Below are 20,895 nucleotides of genomic sequence, written 5' to 3'. Positions count from 1 at the left end.
CGAGTAACTGCAGAAAACCTGAAGGAACTGCAAGTCATGAAATGAAAAGGAATGAATAGAAAAAAGGCTTTAAATGATTAGAGAAACCAGAATTTGAAAGTAATTGATCAAAAGGTGTTGTTTGTATGCTTATTATTAGTTCTTAGGTCCATTGAGGTGTTTTTTAGGGACTTGAATAATAGAAGAATCATGCATGAGCTACTTTTCTTGAATTATTTAAGCTCAATCTCTGCTTCTACCCCTTACCAGCCCCCAAGTGTATGGTGTTTTTTCTGTTGAAATGACTGGCTGTGATTCTTAACCTGTTTCTGCAAACTGCTTCCATTGCCCTGTACAGCTGTGAATTGTTACTAGAATTCCCATAAAATGTGAGAGAATGTTTTAGCCTAATGTCCTCATAGTTCGCATAACAGTGAAGTCTGTGAATTAATCTTCTTTTATCTTATATGAACTCTGTGGTCTGTAGAGCAGTGTGTTCATCACTGGGGTGAACAAACAAGAAGAATGCAGTGGCGCTCAAATATGCTACCTGTATTTGACTAAATACCGGTGGACATGCATGCTGAAGATCACCCTGCTCTTCCTCAGAAGAATGAACATTGAGCCCTAAAGGATTTAAAGCTAGAAAAAAAAGTCTCTCATTCAGTAAGAACTCAGAGAATCCGAAATAAAGAATGAAAGGAAAGGTTGTGTTTTTTTTTTTTTATTATAGCTAATGTATCTGATAGGCCTTATCCATGACTTGGTCAAATAGCTCTTTATTTAGCAGCCTCTTCAAGAAGTCTAGATTAATCTGCATAGTCTGATTTTACTCTCCCCATTACTGTAGATCATCCTGTCACCATCAAATGGGCTGTTGAATTCAATTCTGCTCACTTAATGTCTTTCATAATTGTAACTGTGCATCATTCTAGCTTGAATACTTCTTGTTTTTAATATCAGCTGCAATTGTAAAGAGGTGCAGTTTATTCTTGGTAAACAAAATGATAAACTAACTAGGTCCTGTAAACTGTAGCCTCTGTGTGCATGTACTGATTTCATCTGGGACCTGTTCTATGAAATGTCAGAGGTTTCTGTTTAAAGCTCTTACAACCTAAGAGTTTTTCTGGTATGCGTAAAGCTTGTGAGCATGTGAATGTTGACCTGTGTGTTCATCAAGTCATTGGGTTTCCTAGGATATTTTACTGTGGCATGCTGAAAGTATTGTTTCATTTCTAAAGCATTACATGAAAGAGCTCTAGAGAGAGGTACATTCATCCAGTCCATCTGATAAGAAAATTAGTACCAGCAATGACTGGTGTTAATTACGAGTAATTTCAGTGAGTCATTGTCGTCATTGTGGAACTTGGTACTTGTATGCAAGTAATCTGAATATTCCCTAATTTGCAGTTAGTCTTACAGTTGCTGGTGGTACTCTGCTGTACTGTGAAGTCCCGCTTCAGTAACACAGCTTCATCTGATCTTCTGTCAGGCTTTAAGAATTCCCTGTAATTGTAAAGTTGAGTTGTCAAAAAGCAGCAGCCAGTGGGTTATATCATGGAAGTGTTTGTTTGAAGTTATCTGAATAACATGGTATGCTTTCATATTCCTTCACTTAATCAAAACATTCCTTGCTAAAAATATAGGAACTGATTTATTAATGTCTGTCTTCAAATTAAGAATCCATAATACCATGATGATTGCCTCAGAAACACCTAGTTGTGTTTATACTTTGCTCTCACTAGGACCTTGCTGTCCTGTACTGGACTACAGACAGGACTCACAGTACTGGAGTCCAAATGGACCAGTCTACTTGCTGGATTTGTCCCTAAGACTATGCTTTTTGCACTTTTGTATCTATGAACATAGATCATATTAGTCTAAACCTTCACATCACAAGAATTTGCAAGGTGAAAGCAGCATAATCAAGGACCATGTTGTATCTGTATTAACTAGTATTCCATTATATTTATTATGCCATATATGCAAAGAGCATTTTCTGCAGTGTTGTTTTTCCCTGCAGATGACTAATTTAATACAGGAAGAATTTTTCATTGGGTTTGTTTTGTAACTTGTTTTCTTTTCCATAGAAATGTCTGTTGGAGAGTCTTGCGAAACTAACTGAAAAGAGTGTGTGGCACATGGAGATACATTAAGTTTAGAAAGGGCTTGCTCTAATCAGAAGGAAAAATTAATTTTAAAAGGGTTTTTAATGAGATTTTAACTTTAGGCATGTAAAGAAATGGAAGACAAAATATGGGTGATTATGTTTGAGTGATTAGATATTCTCTAAGAGCGTAACTAACACTGTTGGTGTAGAAATAGAAGATGATATGGCAAATCAAGCTTTTAATTTGTTCACCAGGTTTTTGCATGACTCAGTGCTAGTTAAAACTCAGCACAGTGATCAACCAAATATGTGCTTGCATCAGTCTTTAAAGATGGAAGTGGTAAGGATAAAGCACATGATATTTTATTAAGCTCACTGCTACTGCAGTAAGCCCACGGCTCCTTGTCAGCAATCAAAGACTGATATTTCTTGCTTTGGGAAATGTAGTATAATGCCCCATTCTGACAATTGAAAATATGGACTTAGGTGGGAGAATGTAATTTTTTTGAGAAGTTAATTTAAAATCAGTATTTAACAGAAATTCAACTTCCTATCCTAAAGTAGTAATGATAAAACAGTAACTGATCTTGGATGCATTGGAAACAAAATTATTGGTATCAGTATCCTTTCAAGACTTGATTTTGGAGGATTATTTTATCTGGGCAATTTTAAACGACATATAAAGGCAATCACTATGCATGTGGAGATGCATGTTTACATGTTTAATAGATCTCCCAGAGATACTATATCCTTGCGAAATTAGAAACTTATACAACAGTATCCACGTTAAAATAACTGCAGAATAGTCACTTGGACTAAAATGACTGTTTTATCATTTTGTTCACTAATTGCTTCACTTAAGAAATAAATATTGGGACTTAGACTATTATATATGACATTCAGAGCCCCACAATCCCAATTTGTCTGTCTGTTTCCTGTCTCAGTGGACTTCAGACAAAATTTCTCTGGTTTTGTGCTGTGCTAATGGAAGAATTGAAATTGAATCTACCATAATTTATCTGCCAAACAAAATGAGTTTTCTTTCTGTACAGCGCGGTATTATTATGCTTCATGTAATGCTTGAGAGGAACAGGCTGACCTTACTCGTTTCTGAGTAAGAATGGCTAAACCAGACTTGTATAGAATGCTTTTCAATTTCCATGTGCCACTTTCAGTTCATGGTCCTTGTTCATGTATTTTGGCGGAGGCTCAATTTGACAGCCACTGGGAACATAGGGGTAACTTCTCATGGACATGAGAAAACTCAACCACCTGTTTGGTTATTTAAAGTTCAGTTTTGCAATTAAGATCAGGCACTGTTGTGTAAATGTAAAAACAAAATAAGCATCTGTACTGATTGCAGATAAGCACATCACAAACAAAAAGGGAGAGCATAGGACGTATTTGAAATAATGACCATCATGGTCTGTGTAAATTAATCAAATGCATCTCTCTGATTCTTAATCTCTGGGTCTCAACCACCAGTTACATGGAACTGAGACAGCGATGAATGAGGAGTTAAGTGCTGCTAATTTGCACTGAAGGAGCAGTGTATTTTGTACTGTTGTTATGACAGGCCATCCTGAGTAGAACTGGAAATAAGTTTGCAGCAGAAGTAATTTTTGGAGTACCTGCAAATGATATCCCTTAATTCTCTATTTTTTCAGGGACTCTTCTCAGATATAGATATATAAATATACACATACATATATATATATACACACACATATATATATATATTTGTTTTGTGAATTAGTTCCAGGGGTCATAAAATCTGAAAGAGTTTTTTATATAGATCCATCTCTTAATGCATTGGTGCTCATTTTAGAGGAGTCCTTTTGTTTGGATATGTTCTTCATCATGACTAACTGAAAAGCTCTTGCTACAAACTTTTGTGTATAGATATTATTATATCATTTATTTTTAGGTGGAAGACTTACAGATGTCTGTCACATCACGACAAGGAGAAGAAAATCAGAAGTTGTATGTGTTGACCTTTGGGACTACTTTTGAGGTTAATCACATGCACGCTCATTGCGATGGTACTTAGCTGGGTAGGATGAGCCAGTTTCCTCCCTTCCTCATTACCTCTGTCTCGGCACATGTACAGGATTATTTGTGTCTTCTGCAGCGCTAAAGTGGTTTAAATAAACTAGTTAGGTAGAAATCTGTTAGGAAGGTGTTCATCTGACCTAGAAAGGGCACTGGCACAGTGATGCTAATTTGAAGCATCTGTACTTCATCTTGATACTTCCACAAACTTTTGCTGTTTCTTGCATCACTTCCCCTTAACCACCATGAAGTCCTACCCTGCCTCACATCACGGTCACGTCTGTCACTTCTTACACTGTTACCTGCCATGGCAGGCAACTTTTCTTGTCATGACTCATAGTTCCTCATGTCCTATTCAATGGGAGAAACTTCAGGCAGGAGTCTGCTCAGCCCCTTCACCTCCCTGCTGCCCTAAATGTTTAAACTCTGGGTGGCTCTTTCTCACTGCCTTGAGGAGCTTAGGCAAAACCCTGTTTTTTTTCCTGCCTTTTTTTGGTTTTACTACTTGTTTACAGCATGTCTGTAGTTCCATTTGGTTCTCAATTCCTTATTAGTCCTTCTAAATATCTGTCTAAATACAACAGAGCCAGATGAATATAGTTACATGAGTGAATTTTCTGAAGGCCCTGAATAAATTAGGGGAAGAAGCTTCGCTTTGTTAGCCAGCCCACTCAGTGGAAACAGGTTAAAACCACTTTTATCACTCATGGATTATGCTGAAACGGAATAAACTTAATAGATTTTATGTTAAAAATCTTGAAACCCATTAGCCAAACATCATCTTTTTGTTTTCCCTGCTTTTCTTGACATCATATATAATAGAAGTTGTTACCAGTAAAGTATTGTTAGTAGCAATGCATCATCAAATTGTCACTTGAATAATTATAACAATCAGACAAATCCAAAATTGATCACTGTAGCAGTCTGTGTTCAGGAGAATGCACTTCCTTGGGCGTGTACATAGGAACAGTTGGAGATTGATGTGGGTGGTTTGTCACTTAATTTTTGGATTGCCTTTTCAAATTGTGTATGAATAATGTTTATTGTAACTATATAGATTTTAAAGTATTTGGAAAATGTTTTGATGCAAACTGGTTGCTTGAACTTGGCAGGTAGTGAAATGCAGTCATGCAATAGGTAAATTATCTATTTTAAAGACTATGACATTGAGGAATTTTACGTAACATTTTTAAATTACAGTGACTTTAAGGAATAAAGTAAAAGAGAGGATCAACTTCAACAGTTAAATTTACTTTTTCTGCAGCCAAGGTAATTTATTTTCTTAACTTGATGACATTTTAATTTTCTGAATATAGTCATGGTTCCTTGGACATGAATATAGTCATGGTCCCTTGGTTAAAATGAATTCTAGCAGAAGATAGCAGAACTTAATTGCAGTTGCATAGCAGCTGTGGGTTAGTACAAAGTTAGTGTCTTCTCTTTACTGTGTTCCTCTGTAAGTTATAAGGAAACTGCAAAGCTGTATATGGGAATATAGTAAGAATACTGACAAGGGTTTCTATATCCACTATATCCATTTTTTTGTATGCGAAGTTCATGAGGTTTAAAGAAAATATCTCACTTTTAAGAGAAACAGCTATACTAGTATGCTGGTATGCAGCTACCAGGAATGGCTTAGGAATTTTCTTGGGCTGTCAGGTTATATTGTTACAAATAATAACCTCCTTTTTTTGCACTTCTGAAGAAAAATGCTGTCTTTTGTTACAAGCTGCTACTCTACCTTTTTTTCTGAAATAAGGTACATGTTTTTAGGCTGCTGCTGCTGTTCTTATCCTCTAGAAAAGTTTCGTTTAATGTTGTTTACATCCAAAAATAATGTGATTATGGGGAAATATTCTGGTTTTCTGTGATTATGGGGAAAGAAAATGTTTAATTTAAAGACCTCAGTCAAATAAGTAGAACAGTTTAAACACAGAAAAATAATAAAGGCTTGCTACACAACAGCTGTCCCTGTTGTCAAATTTGAAGTAGGAGGATGGAGTGTCAGTTATTATTGACATTCAGCAATTCAGTAAGATCAATTTCTGATTTTGTTACCATGACTTTAGGTTACTTTGGTGACCTTTTATGGGTCAGCCTCAATTAAGCTGGAAGCCTAAGATGTTGAAAGATGTTGAAAAGTGGAGTATCTCCTATGTTGATATGAGAAATTGTATGGCAGGCGTGTTAGATCATTGCTCTGTGATTTTTGGAAGTTGATCTCCGAAGGCTGAGGAGGTCAGGGTCTGTCTGAGCAGTAGTCTGTGCTATATAGTGGTAACTCTGACAAGATGACATACTTTAAGCAGAATTGTCTCGTTAAAGGAGAAATAAAAAGGTAGTTCATTCTCCATGAGCGAGCTTAACCTTCAAATTGTCTTTCTCTACTGGTCCTGAAAATTGCTTTTGTGTATTTGATCTGAAAAGCAGATCTTTTCAGGAGTCCCATATTGCTTTTGACAGAATGTATGAGGATAGTGAATTTTATACTTGTATTTGCAATCTGCTTTATACCCTCACTAATACATATTGGCATTTAATCCAAGTCTGTCCCTTTTTCTGTGACATGTGACCTGATTTGCCACAAGTAGACAGAAGGATCAGGACTCCAGCAGCAAAGCCTCAAACTAATGTCTATGAGTATCCCATTTCCTTTCACAGTTAATCACTTTAGACTTAGTAACTTTCCAGATAACCTATAAAATTTTCCTTGCCATTCCTCTAGTGGTTATGACAGTTATCTGTATGGGGTATAAGCAGATTATTGAAAGGATTGAATATCAGTAGATGCTGTGCCTTTTGGTTTTAAGATTGATACTGTTTATCTGAAAATATTTTTAACTTTATAAAATTTGGAATATATGAAAAAAATCTGCATTCTAAGATGCACAGGCTGTGTGTCTCAAGAGCCTTTAAAGAAATGAAATACTAAATTTAGATTCTGTGGTACCCAGGTGAAATAAATTAGAAGATGCAAACTTCATGACAGTTCAATAAATGAATTATTGAAGTGTTGTTTTTGTTTTTTTAATCCTTTTTTTTTTTTTTCTTCAGCAGTTTTTTTTTTTGGTGGTTTTGTTTTGTTTTTTTTTGTTTGGTGTTTTTTTTTTTTTTTTTTTTTGACAGTCAATGAAGTATTACTCAGTTTTTCAAGCAAGCTGGGAAAATGAGCACCTTTTAAATGCCTCATGATACAAAAGTCCTTCAGCCATCTGGTGCTTTTTTTTAATCAGAAGAGTGTTTAGACACTGGAAAAGGAGGCCAGACAAGGAAGAAACTCCGTTCTTATAGATTTTCAAGCCTAACTGGGCAAGGCCCTGAGTAACCTATTTGAGATGAACTGTATTGAGCAGGAGGTTGGGGTAGATGATCATTAGACAGAAAGAAAAGGATTAATTCACCACAAGTTTTCTTTTGGCCTGTGCATTAGTTGAAGCATTGGCAGTATACATAGATAGCATGTGGATGTAGTGTGTCTGCTAAATAATAATTTCTTTCTAAATATTTGTACTAGATTCAGAACGATTCTCTAAATTTAGAGGAGAGCATGAAAATGGGCAGTGAGATTGCAGAATAATCTCTGTATCTGTTATACTGATATCAAGCCCCTGGAGACAGTGCTTTACCTAAACCCACATAGTTGGTGACTAGGACCTGAAATACAACTAAGGAAAAATGTTTATAGCAATTCAGGATTCTAAGGGCAGATAACTGTGAAAAATTGTGTATTCTTCCTCGATATTTTGAAATACAGTTTTGAGAATAGCATGAGAACCTTCATATAACTTCTCATTTGGGCTAAATTGAAATAACATCTGTTTATCCCAGTTGAGGATCTGGCCCTGTATGGCCTAACATGGTCTGACGAGCAGCAGGCACTGGAGCAGAAAATTAATGTCATTGTGTCATTCTCATCCAGTGATGGAGAAAGAGCAAATGGTCAACACAGGCTCTCGAATTCCCAAGTTTCTTTCATGAGAGTGCATTACAGAGCATTAGATAACCACACGGGCTTTTTACACATCCCTTTCTGGAGGGAAAACATTTAGATGATAGATTAAAATACGACTTTCGCTTAGCTTTTAGTGAGAGTAAGATAAGGCTTATATATTGAAAGAATGCTTTTAACCACAGTATGGCAGAAAAACTTCTTGAAGTGTCTGAGGAATAAATCATTTTGCTATGTTTCCCTTTTCTGGATATCTGAAATAGCCTCTCCACTACCAGTTTCTGTAATGTAAATAAAATTAGTTCTGTACAGCCCATCATTGAACTTAAATATTGTGCGGCATAGCAGTTACAATGCTGCTGCTTCTGTTGTTTACACACAGGTTTATCTGCCAAAAATAACTATCAGTTCATGTGTGAATAGGAAATGTAGAAAACACTAGTTTGCTGGTGATGTTGTGTTAGTTCTTCGAAGACCTAAGGGTTACTCGCAGGCAAGATAGGTGGGCTACACTGTATAAGTCTACAGTTAAAGCAGCTGTGACTGAGTTGGTAACATAGGAACATGGGGAGGGTTTAAAGCATATCTTTAAAAATCCACAAGTGACCTTGAAGGTTTAGAAGCAAGAGGGGGTTAAACAAAAAATATTTTTTCTATGCATTAAATTTTTCACTCAGATTTGGAATCCCTTTATGTAGGGTGGTATGCTTCAAAGTTTTTGTGGTGGAAACAATTGGAATGGAAGTACTACTTCAAGATTTTCATACAACATTTTTCCTGTTGTATGAAAGTTGTTGTGGCAGCAGCTTGATATCAGATTTGGGGGGCTATTTTTTGCTAAAAAGGAGCAACTGCATTTTTAGCATGAATTCTATAATTACAATAACTTTTGTCATTTGGCATAGATTTATTCATATAAAATAGTGACTGCAGATAGCCAGGCCTGTACAAATGTTGACAAAGTTTAAGTGGAGATCTTTCAATTTATTTTTCTATTTTCCTTTATGTTTATGTTGACATTTCACTCAACTATAAACAGAAAATCTTTCTTTTTCAAAGTAGTTTTCTAACTTAGATTAACTGTCCATGAAATTTATAGATTAGAGTTCTGTGAATAACTTTTTCTTTACTGCATCACACATACTTCTTACATATTGCACTTTTTGGTCATTTAAATTGAAAGATGACTATAGGGACCAATATAAATAAGATGGAAACAATTATTCATTAGCTTGCATTAGTTCTACTGCACATTGCTTCTCTTCTCTACTTTCATCTCTGTACTTTCCTTAAATATTACAGGGAGGAAGGAACATGCTAAGACTGGAGTAGGGTACTCGTGTTTCTTAAAGAAAAAAGCCCATATACTGAGTTAATCTTTTCTATTTCTGAAACTTTTTCTTGCCTGTATTTCTTTTAGCTTTTCACAAACATATAATTACTTTTAGATGTTCTTACTAATTAAGAAAGAGAATTCCTGGGGTAAGTAGCAGGTTAAGACTTCTATTTCTCTACATTTCACTAATTTAAATCTGAAAATATGAACTGTGTGTGACAAGAGAACTGTCTGTGTCTAAGAGACTGTCCCATGCAGATGTTACTGCTTCAGAGACTCAGAAGTATTATACCTAGACTAATTTTATTTTACTTTAATTTTACTTCTACTGGAAAGTAGCTTATGGAAAGAACATAACAATTGAAGTAAGTATTCTGTGAATAGGTGTGGTGATAGTAAAGGGGCTTATCTGGGGAGAACATGGAGATAAAGTCAGCATTGTATATCTTCTAAAACTAATTTCTGACTAACTCCTTATTTTGCTAGGGATCACCGTGTGTTGTGAATTGATGACATGTGGATTAATAAATACTAGTATAAATACATACCGTCAACCTGAATTTGTAATAAGTTTAAAAGGATCTAGGCAACCTTGTTAAAATGCTATAATGAAATAAAGCATAGCTTTTAATCAGTTCAAATGCATGAAACATTATATTGTAAGTTCTTTGTAATGCTAATTGGCTACAACAAGGGGCAGTGCTACAATGAACTTGGATATTCAAAGTGAGAAGTGTCTTGTTGCTGTGAATTGGTGGGCGAGAAGTCAAACCTTTTAGTTGTAGATTTAGTTTTCAAGGTTATGATTCAAGAAATCATTATCTGTAACAAGAATGGAATTTACATAGCTTTTGGATTAGATAGGCCATTAAATAACAGAAGTATATTGAAGGAAAATGCTTGAAATGTACAATGAGACTGAAATTCCTAAGATGCTTATTTGCATAAAAATAAAAAGGTTTTATTTTTATGAACTTGTTTGTTTTTAGGATTTACACATGTGACATCTCCTTTGGGTATATTTTAGATTGTATTTATTTTGCTGGCATTTGTTTTTTCAAATACTGAGTTATAGTGGAGGGAACACAAGGTGTAGTAGAGAGAGGTTTCAGAGATCCGATCTATTTCCCTGTGTCAGAAAAGATTCTTAAAACCTAAGTAGGAAAAAGAAAAACTAGGAGTATTGGCTTGGAAATGGGGAAAATCTGTATATCTTGCTGATTTATCTGTAGATGGTAAACACTTTGCAGCAGGACCATCCAGTGGTATGGCATTATAATAATATTATATTATATTATAATAATATTATATAAAAAAATTTCCTCTTCCTAAACCTGATGCCTGCAGTAGTGCCTGGCCGCTGCAGATACTATGTAGGGAGAATTTTATGTGTTCCAGAAAGGGGAATTCATAGCAGTCTGCACTGTGCTTAATTTGCCTGTTTGCTAATTTACAAAAGTACTGCAGAAGTAGATTTCTTAAAAGTGTTTGCAAGGTTATTTTAACTGGAAAGTGAAGTTAAAATATAGAGTACTAGCTTTGAATGAGTAAATGTGCAATGGATGTAAAATACTGGCCTTGGAGTAATAAATATTCAATGTGAAAAATACCTGTTTCTTGCATTTGGTGATAGCATTTCAGTACAAAATCCTAATGTAATGAACGAGGAACAAGTTTCATACAGATGAACTTTAAAACAAACTTTATTGCTGAAGCTCCTGTAATGTTCTAGGGAGAAATACATCGTGATAACTTAAATCTTTCCCACCTTTTGCTGTTTGTGATTTAGCATTGTAGGTCCTTTTAATTCTTACATAATTTTTGTACTTGTATCTGCTTAGAAGCCAAACGGGATGAAAGTATGATTCATTAGTGCTTTCAAGTATGAGAATCAAAAGCTGCTCAGAATTTAAATCTGAGTGCTCTAAATACTAAACATAATTAATCTCATATGAATGCCAGAAACTAGGAAGCTTGAATGTGTTAATTATACATAAAACATCTTTCATTGCACTCAGTATACGTCAGGTGACCCAGATGTTGCTGGCATCCTGAGCAATCTCAGGACATAAAAACCAGAAATTTCCAGAGAAAATGGAACTTGAGTGCTAAGAGAAGAGAGGTTGGGTTTTTGTTTGGTTTTTTTTGGTTGGTTTTATTTTTTGTTTGTTTGTGGTTTTGGTTTTGTTTGGGTTCTTTTTGGGAGGGGGTGTGTTTTGTTTGATTTTTGTTTTGGTGGTAGTGTTTTTTTGGATACTGCTTCCGTCAAAGTACAAATAACCTGTTTTCTTGAGTCTCAGAGTGACACATAATGTACAATGCCCAGATCTAATAGCAGTTGTCCTCACTGCAGCTTATAAAGTACCAATAGGATTGAATGACTTTCTGCTCCACTGCTTTATCCAAATACTTAAGTATATCATTTTCAGTAGCTGCTACAGTGAGCATTTCTTCATCACATTGTTTTAGGTTTCTAGGCCTCAGTTGTGCTTGTGCATGCAATTTATGTAATTCTCTTGATTTCCAAGCTGCAGGAATGTACTTTGTTCTGGAGGCACTGCAGCAAATTAGTTTTCTTAACCTAGGTGTAGTTTTCCATGACCTCTTAAGGGTTGGAAGAAAGCACTAGAGAAGGATCCTGTTGTGTTTAGAAATGAAGGTTTACTGAAAATGATAGGTTGGCTGTTGGTGAGAAGGTCTGGGCTAAGCCTGTGTGGGAGATTTTAACAATGAGCTTGAAGACTCTGGAGCCTGCAGGTCCGCTGTGCTCTCAGAAATACATGCTGTTGCTTCGGGCATAAGAAAAAAAATAGTTATTTTGTTAATATCTTTGGGGCAGTAGAATTTAATTTTGCCTCTACTGCTGAGCAGCATTATGCCTGCCCTGGAGAGAATGTTGTAAGTTCTGATCATTTTTATTTCAGAACGAACAGAGGTTATTTAATTAGTTTTTTTAAAATACCGAGAAATAACGGCTGTGTGTTTTACAACCCTCTTGGGTAAAATGAACATCTGTGGAAGTAAATGTGCAAGCAATGATCTACTTTTAGTATATTCAGAAGACCAAGGTGAGAAATCTCATGGGGTCAAGGACTGTATTCTAATTCTTGAACATACAATTCACACTTCAGATATCTAGTTTAATTTTTATCTTTCCATGCTGCAGAAGTTTGCAGAAGGCTGTAAATGTTAGATGGAACTGCTAATAAATGAGACATGATGATGCTGAGATTATGGAATTTAATCCTCAATCGCTCAGTCACACACCCTACGCCCCCCAAACCTAAAACGTTGGGTATTTCATCTCCAAAATTATTTTACATTGATCACTCAGTCATATAATATCTTTTCCTTAGAAGCTGTATGTGTATAAATCAAATAGATATAGTTGCATTTTTAAACTACATTTACAGATGTAATTTATGTAAGTATATGTCTCATACTGCTGCTAGAGGAAACTTGGAAAAATATTGCAGAGTATTCTTGTTGTACAGAAAAGCATTTCATTATGTAAAGCAAGAATTCCAGGGAATAAAACTGATTCTCCATTAGGCTGTCACATTGACCACCACATTGCCAAAATACTAAAAGTAAAGCTGCCCCACAACCTTGCTGATGAGACCAGGAAAGGCCCAGAAACGTGGTAGAAAAATGCATTCTAGATTTCTGCATCTGCCTACTGCTCTTGCCAAGCTATGCCATGTGAAGGCTGGAAATTGACTTCAAGAGTTGAGCTCTTTTTCTTTTTAGAAAGAGAAAATACACCATTGCATAAATAGTCAATATCAAGATAGTCTTTAAAATTATATAGGTTCAAGAGTACAGTTTAATTTTAAATTCTAGTGATAGTTTGGGGGAAAGCTTTTTTCTTGGGGATGATGCAGAGCTTAAGGAAAGAGGAATCCAACACTGAAGCTGGAGTTGAGTTGAACCTGAAGCTTAAGTACTTCTAAGTTTAAGAACACTCAGTATCTTCGAAGTGGTATTAAATATGATTTTAGAGAGCTTAAAAAGCAACCAGAAAATGCTTCATGCAAAGGGTCCTTTTTTCAGAAGCAGAAATTTTAAAGCTTTATGTTAAATTTCTCTCAAGGAGGTGGATAATGACAAAATTCCTCTTTATTTCCTATCCTCACTTATTTTCCTTAATTGCCAATTAGTAACTATGGCTAATGACATGCCTTTTAGCAAGATGAAACTTCTGCATGATCCAGTGCAGCTGCTATCACATACAACAAACGTGTTTTAATCCTAGGTGTGTTTAGGTTTAGGTACCCTGGAGATGTCTGGTTCCATTTGTCATTTTGTTTTTCAGAATAAAACCTAAGCGGAATGCTCAGAGAATGTGATAGAAAAATTTATGTCCTGTCATGACTACCTCCAGCAAAATCTGCAACCTTTATTCACATAGTAATTCTTAGTACTGTTTCTTTTGTTAATGCAGACAGATTGTTCTAAGGAAATACTTCTCTTACAGTTTTTTGTCCCAACTTTTTGTCTCACATACTATGTCACACTAATAATTTTTTCGGTTCAAAGTTAAGAATAAAAGTTATGAATTTTAAGGACTCTATTTGTTAACAATACAAGTGTTGTTAAAATAGCTGGCAGAATCAATGCAACATATATCTTCTGTGGTACTTAATTCATTTAATGCAGTAACTGAAGAAAATAGATCTTAATAGATCACTGACTTTGTGGAGTGTAATTCTGTATTTTCAGTTCATATACATAGGCTGCCATATATTTGCTTTCCATAGTCATTCTTCACATACCCTTTACAAGCAGTCCACAAATCCACATGCATTTTCAAGAACTGTTGAAAATAGTTGTAACGATATCGTGCCACTTGGAGTGGTATAATTGTTCTGAAAGCAGTAACTATTGTTTGACAAAAAGTAAATAAAATGTTGCTGAACCATTTCTGCCATGGAACTGCACAGAAAAGAAGGCCTGCTAGGCAGTAACCCTCTAAGGCATTCCAGCAAGTTTCCCCATCCCAGCATTTTGGCTAGTACCCAGTAGCAGTTGCCAGATATTTGATTTCTTTTTACATAAAATTTTCAGGGAAATATTACAGACTCTGAAAAGCCTGAAAGAGAAGCACCAATTAGCAACTGTTTCCTAGGTTGTCTACCAGAATGCAATAGTGGTGTTTCTTAACCTTCAGTTTTGTTATTGTATTGTGATCGGAGTACTTGGTCTTACTGTAACATTTTTCTCGAAATAGAAGTTAAATTCCTGCTTAAAAAGAAAATGTAAAATAAACAAATGAACAACAACAAAAAAATCCTCAAACCAAAACAAGCAAAACTGAACACAAACCAACCAACAAAACCCCAAACAAGCCACTTAAAAGTAGTATGCTTTGTATTTAACTGTCATATTTTGCTGCTGTTCATATATTGTCCGGAGTCCTAAAACTCCTGTTCTTTGGAAATGGCACATGAATTTTAGAATTGCAGCTACTTTGAATAAGCTTTGTTGCCTGCTTTTGCTCTACTGAATTAAAAGGATGTGTTAAAGGTCTATATAGAGCATTTTTTACTATATACTAATGGTATTTTCTGCTACTGAAGGTTTATCAGTGCCCATATGGCTTCCAGGGAGGACAAATGCAACCTCCCTATGCTTCCTTTTAAGATTGGTTGCAATAACTGTAAGTCAGGAGCTGAGTGAATACTGACTTTTTTTTTCCTTGAACTGTGCCCTTCTGAAGCTCCTTACAGTAAATAATCCAATAAAGCAAGAAAATATCCATAATACTCCTCCCTTCACCTAAAAAAGAGGAAAAGGTAGGATTGTTCTGCATCTTCACAATGAGAAAAACCCCATCATATTATCAGTGCTATCTTGATGTAAATTAGTATGCAGATAAGGCACTGTTTTCTGGCACTGTTTTCTGTCTAATCCTGGTCAAAATTCATATCCATCAAAATGTGGTCTAGGCATGGCTGGATTTTGCAGCAAGCAATCTTGTACAAATCATATGCACAAAGTACCCTTAATAGTTTTCAATGGGGTACATGAATTTTTGAAGAGCTCAAGCAACAAGTGAGCAGGGAAAGGAATTTGTAGATTACTGAATCTAATCGAATAAAAACAATTAGCAGTATAGAAAAAAAGTAAGTACTGGAAATGCCTGGGTGATGGGGGAATAGAAATGCTGTAAAAGGAACATCCTGAAATTACTTTCTTAAATTGAAGTGATACCTGTGCAAATTATTTTTAAAAGGTCTTGTCCTAAAATTTTAGGGGCGGGGGGGTGGTGACGTTTTGTGTGTATTTTTTTGTCCTTTTTTTGGTTGGTTGGTTGGTTGGTTGGTTTTTTTGATATTAATAGACTAGACAGGTTTCCATCCCTGTTTTTGTAGTGCAGAGTTTGTTTTCTTCTGCTTTACTCTGATCCTAATTAGTATCTCTAAGATCCATCCTTATTGGGCCTTTACAATTTGAAGTTAATCGGGCTAGATTCTGCATCTAGTTTTACTTGGCTGGAAGGCAATGAGGTGTGACTTTTCAATCACTCCATCGTCTTCATGCAAATTTATACTGTTTCACTAATGCTAGTAATTTTATCATTAAAGTGATTTTAGACTTACATTTTTTACAAAGTGAGCCTCTACCTCTTTGTGATCTCTTTATTTTGACATACTTTTGTGTTTTCTTCATGCCAATAAAGACCTGTATATTCCATCTAGCAAAAATGCTCTTTTTTTTTCTTCTAAATTCTTCTTTGAGCCTACTGCCATCAGGAAGTAAATCTCAGGGCTGAAGACCCCAATGCAGTTCGGTGGGGCTGTTCCAGTGTAAGTGTGAGGTTTTTTTTGAATTTACAGCAACAATCCTTCTCTGTGTCTGTGTCTCGTTATCTGAACTGTGCTGTGTAGTAGAGAAAGCTCTCAAGGCTAACTCCTCTGTATTTTCTATATAATTAAATATTTTGCATTGATTAGTCTGTGTAAGTACAGTTCAGAAATTTCTTCGAGTTTATGCTTGACTTGTGTGGGGATCAGAAAGGGATGCATCCTTTTTCGTCTGATATTTGATAACTCTGTTCTGAAAATATCCTTGGTAGTTTGAGCTAGATAGATAGGTAGATGCTAGGAATAACAATATTATTGTGAAAAGAATGAAACTACAGTCAGATCACCTCCCTGAGAGGGCAGGTCATTATTAAATAGAAGGATTGAATCCAAATTTTAGATTTTTTTTTTTTTTTTCACTAAGTAGAGAACTCAGGCTGTTGTTTTGCTAGTGGCTGGCAGCTGGTACTTCTCTTATGACTGGTTAGAAGTCTTTAATATGTAGGTGGAATTCCTCACTTTTAATATATCTATATTTTGATAAAAATGCAGTCTGTATTTAAATGATAGAAAGCCAGTAACATAACAGCAACAGAATATAAATGGACTAAAGCTTCAGTCTTCTTCCCTGTCAGCCTCAATGTGCTTTAAGTATGAGCTATGTCAGCGTACACTGAAAGATGGAACTTTCAAGTTTCTTGAGGATTATTCCTGTAACCCCGGAGGTTCTGCACCCTTGCTTCAGTACTTCCTTGTGTCCGTTTTTACACAAATGTACGAGGCAAGTGTGATGGGTGGTGGTGTGACTGGGTGAGACAGCTTACAAAAAGTGATGTGGGTGTGTTGCACTGCACAGAACAGCAGCAGTTCCTGTAGAAGCAAGTGTGCAGGTCCTTGAGGCAGGAGGGCCATGCTAGGGCTACTAGCACTGGAGGAGATGATCTGCCATATTGCATTTTGTGTGTGGGCATTGCTGCACATTGCCCAGATGCGTTGAGTCAAGTGTTTAATGATTTTTCCTAGTGTTGTCCATAGATTCTGTTCCAACGTAAGGCCTTTGGACTGGAGAGGCCATCAAGTGGCTGCCCTTCCAGCTAGCTGTGCCAGATAATCTTTCTGCACATTAATCAAGATGGTCTCAAATTGAGTAGGTCATTTTGTTCCTGTATTTCCTACAGGGAGGCAGATGTGAACATACTGCTTCAAACTACCTATGGCTCTTTTGTATACATTTATACTTCTGCTTTTAAGTTTCATTTTGCTTTGCTTAGCTTGTTTGCCCTTCACATAGTTGGTGTATATATAGAGGGTAAAAGCATATTTTCATGGCCTTCATTTTGCCAGATTTAAGAAGGTAAGCCCACCTTGACTTGTGTTGTTAAATAGCCTCTGGGTATTTCTCCCTCCTTAATTTTGTATTCTCTTCATCTCCTGTGCACTTAAAAAAAGATTAATTTCAAGTAAACAGGCAGGACAAAAGGTCGTACTGAAGGTAAAACTTCATGTGTTGCTCCTTAGGACCTAAGCAGTCCCCTAGCTCTAACTGAAACAGTAAAATTGCAAAACAGACTTTGCAAAAACTAGAAGAGTTCATGATTAAAAAATATTTAAAGATGGGTCATAGGCAAGCAGTTTGTGAAAATGGGACATTACAATGTAAAATCACGCAGTTGGCGTGTCTTGCCGTATGTGTGTAAAGTAACAGTAACTTTATGGCATTCGAAATATGATTTAATATTTTTTATGATTACAAAAGAGTGCCATATTTAACTGCTGTGCAAAATGCAGAAACAGCTGAAACTGTTCTGCTCAGCTTTTACTTTCTCTATTTTTACTGTTTTTACAATCATATTGTTTGATCATATAGACTGATTATTTTAGATTTGATTTTGTGGGTTTTTTTGTTTGTTTTTCATTCAGTGGTAAATCTAGGTAAATTTTTCTCTGAACTGTTTTGTTTAATCAAAAGTCACTGTTGATCCTAGGCATTAGGCCCATCTGGTCACGCAGAACTATTTTCCTTCTCTCCCCTACACTGATCCTTTGCCTGTCCACTGATAAATAATGGATTTAAGGAATTCAGGGTGAGAGCAATTTGTCTACGATCCAAGAGGCACTTTCTGATTGGGTGTTTGAAGTTTCTACAAAATATGTTAGATTAAGCCTCTGCTGACTTAGAAAGTGAACTCATTTCATTCTTATGATACTTGCATGTTTTCACGCAGTCTGTCATTAGCTGAGAGCAGAGCACTCTAGCACTAATGAGACATTTCTAGGCTGGCTAGTTATCTGTTTGTGAAACTTAGAATCAGGAAGTAACAGTCAAAGTAAGGGTTTTTCAGTACACTATAATAATCTATATTGTTATCAGACACTTAAAATGTACCAAGACAAGATAATTGTCATAAAATTAATTTTCTTCACTCTGTGAGGACTTTCCTGTCACTGAAAGCAGTTCAGAGAGCAAGTGCTCACAAGCTCAGTAAAGCAGCTTTTTCTTGGCTTTGCCAGAAGGGAAGCTACTGCTGCTCTGCAGATCTGGCTCCAGTACTGTGATAAACCTCAGTACTCCTTATGCATGTCCTGGATTGAAATTTAGCTTACTGCTAGACATGTTTTGAACTGTTGCACTCTTGTTTTGGTGTATATTGTGCTACATATAATTGATGTGTGTGTGTGTATAAGGGTAAATATTTTTAGCAAATGCAGTGAATCTTCATGAAACGAACAACTTGGAAGCTAGGAAATACCATTTATATGACAAATGATCTTACAAATGTTCAGTGCTGTTAGGCTGAATATTTTTATGAGCATTTGGTGCAGTCTCTGAAAGTGAGAGGTTTGAGCATATATCTAGCCTTTCTCCAGTGTTGAGGTATAAATCACATCGTAACTGAGAATATATTCAGCAATGATTTTTTGAGGTAGGAGAGTGGAGGCTTCAAAACTTTTAACAGGTTGCTTGATAATCTGGTCTGTTATTGTAAAGACAGTATCCTGTTTTCCCACAGGTTGTGTATGTTAGTAGTGACACGTGGTGCTCTGATGCAGGCACAGATCATGCAGTTCCTTATGACTGTTGCCCATTTTTAGAAATTGCAAAGTGTGTTGTACATGAAGCAGGACTAGGAAAGCATATTTATCAAAGCTACTGAACAGTGCGCTACTGGAAAAACAGGTACTTTTTCTTCTTTTGTTCGGCAGCCCCATTACTGAAGGTGGGCAGCTGGCCTCACCCAGCTGTTCGGTTATTTCTGCTTCTGTATTCCATTGTTCTTGAGTTGACGAAACTGCTAAATGTGAGTAAATTAATTATTTGTCAGAGTTAATTTGAAAACTGGGAGACTTCTAATTGACTGTTGAAACCAGCAAAATCTTTATTGCTTTTATTGTCCTCTGTGCTCTGCTTCTAGTCTGTCTAGTGGGGAAAGCAGCTCCCCACGCATTGGGAAGACCAGTTAATGTCTGTGGCTCAGCCTCTGTGCTACTTTACTGGTCATGAGCATTACAGAAAAGCTCAGGAGGGAGTGTCTAATTTAACATGGCGGTTTTTCAGTGTTGTGCAGTGAATAAAATCCAGAATCATACTCTAAAGGAGGAAATAATTAGGTTCATTACTAACCTGATTTTATCCAACCTGTTAAATATTTGAGGAAGAGATCCCGTGGGAAAAATATTATGCAGTCACACATTATATTATGGAAAGCATACCCCAAGGGGGTAAAATGAGGCTGTACAGGCATTTTTGTGACAGTACTACTTGGGTTGACATTTAGCCTTATTTGTACTTTTTGAGTCATGTATGCACTCAGGATCAATTTCACTGTTTTAATAGTCACTGCTAAATACATAAAGAAAACTCATCAATGTCTTTCTGTACTTAAAGTGCAAAATAAGTGAATCATTACTTTTGGTTCAGTTTCACTGTTTAAGTGAATTTCCTTTTACTTAATATTTTGGAATTACAGAATTATATGATAAGAGTATACTAGATTTAACACCTATGAAAATTCTTAAAAATATTTTTTTGTTTAAATTCTGTAGTAGGCTACAGTAAAAAATTGTCAATCTAGTTCAAGAATTTTTATGGTATTTTCAAATCCTTGGTGTTTGACTTCAAAATTAATGCTGAAACATGGTTGCTCAAGCAGTTTTTATTTAATTAGGCTTTATAGGTGGCCTTTTTTGTGCGTCTGTTAGGAGCAGTGTGTTGGTACTAAAAGCATAGTCACAAACAAGGCTGGGATGGATTACTCTTAAAGCAACCTAAAATAATCTCTCTGCCTGAATATGGATCTTCTCTAGAATCTGGATCCTGTTTTACAGAATTCCTGCCTGGCCCATTATTCCTTATCCTAAATACAGATAAGTAATCCAGTTAAATACATTCAGTTTAAAATTTACTTCTTGGATTGTTATTTGGGTTAAGTGAAAACCTGGTCCACAGCAGTATCTGTGGCAAAAGTTCAAAGATATTACATGACTAATTATTTTTTACTTATTATGGAACCTTTTAACTTGCATTGCTGATTGTCACTAAAATTATTGCTTTAATGGCTTTTGCTAAAATACAGTTTTATATTGCATTAAATTCATGTTTCCTTCTAAATAGTGGCTTAAAGTGTTCTCGTCTGGCTTGTTCTCTTAGTTGTGTTTTGGTGTT

The 20,895-nt window shown here is 35.8% G+C and overlaps 1 long non-coding RNA gene across 2 annotated transcripts in view; it reads left to right on the top strand.

Annotated features, from left to right (window-relative positions):
* The window catches only part of LOC133264762 (uncharacterized), a 233,722-nt gene that overhangs the window by 33,239 nt on the left and 179,588 nt on the right, over positions 1 to 20,895 (top strand). The window lies entirely within an intron of this gene.

Source organism: Pezoporus flaviventris, unplaced genomic scaffold, assembly GCF_033815535.1.
Source record: "Pezoporus flaviventris isolate CSIRO_AGI_PZ_B2104156 unplaced genomic scaffold, CSIRO_AGI_Pfla_v1 ptg000001l, whole genome shotgun sequence".
NCBI lineage: Eukaryota > Metazoa > Chordata > Aves > Psittaciformes > Psittacidae > Pezoporus > Pezoporus flaviventris.
Note: the sequence above shows the minus strand (reverse complement) of the source record. Positions and strands in the feature narration are given on the sequence as shown.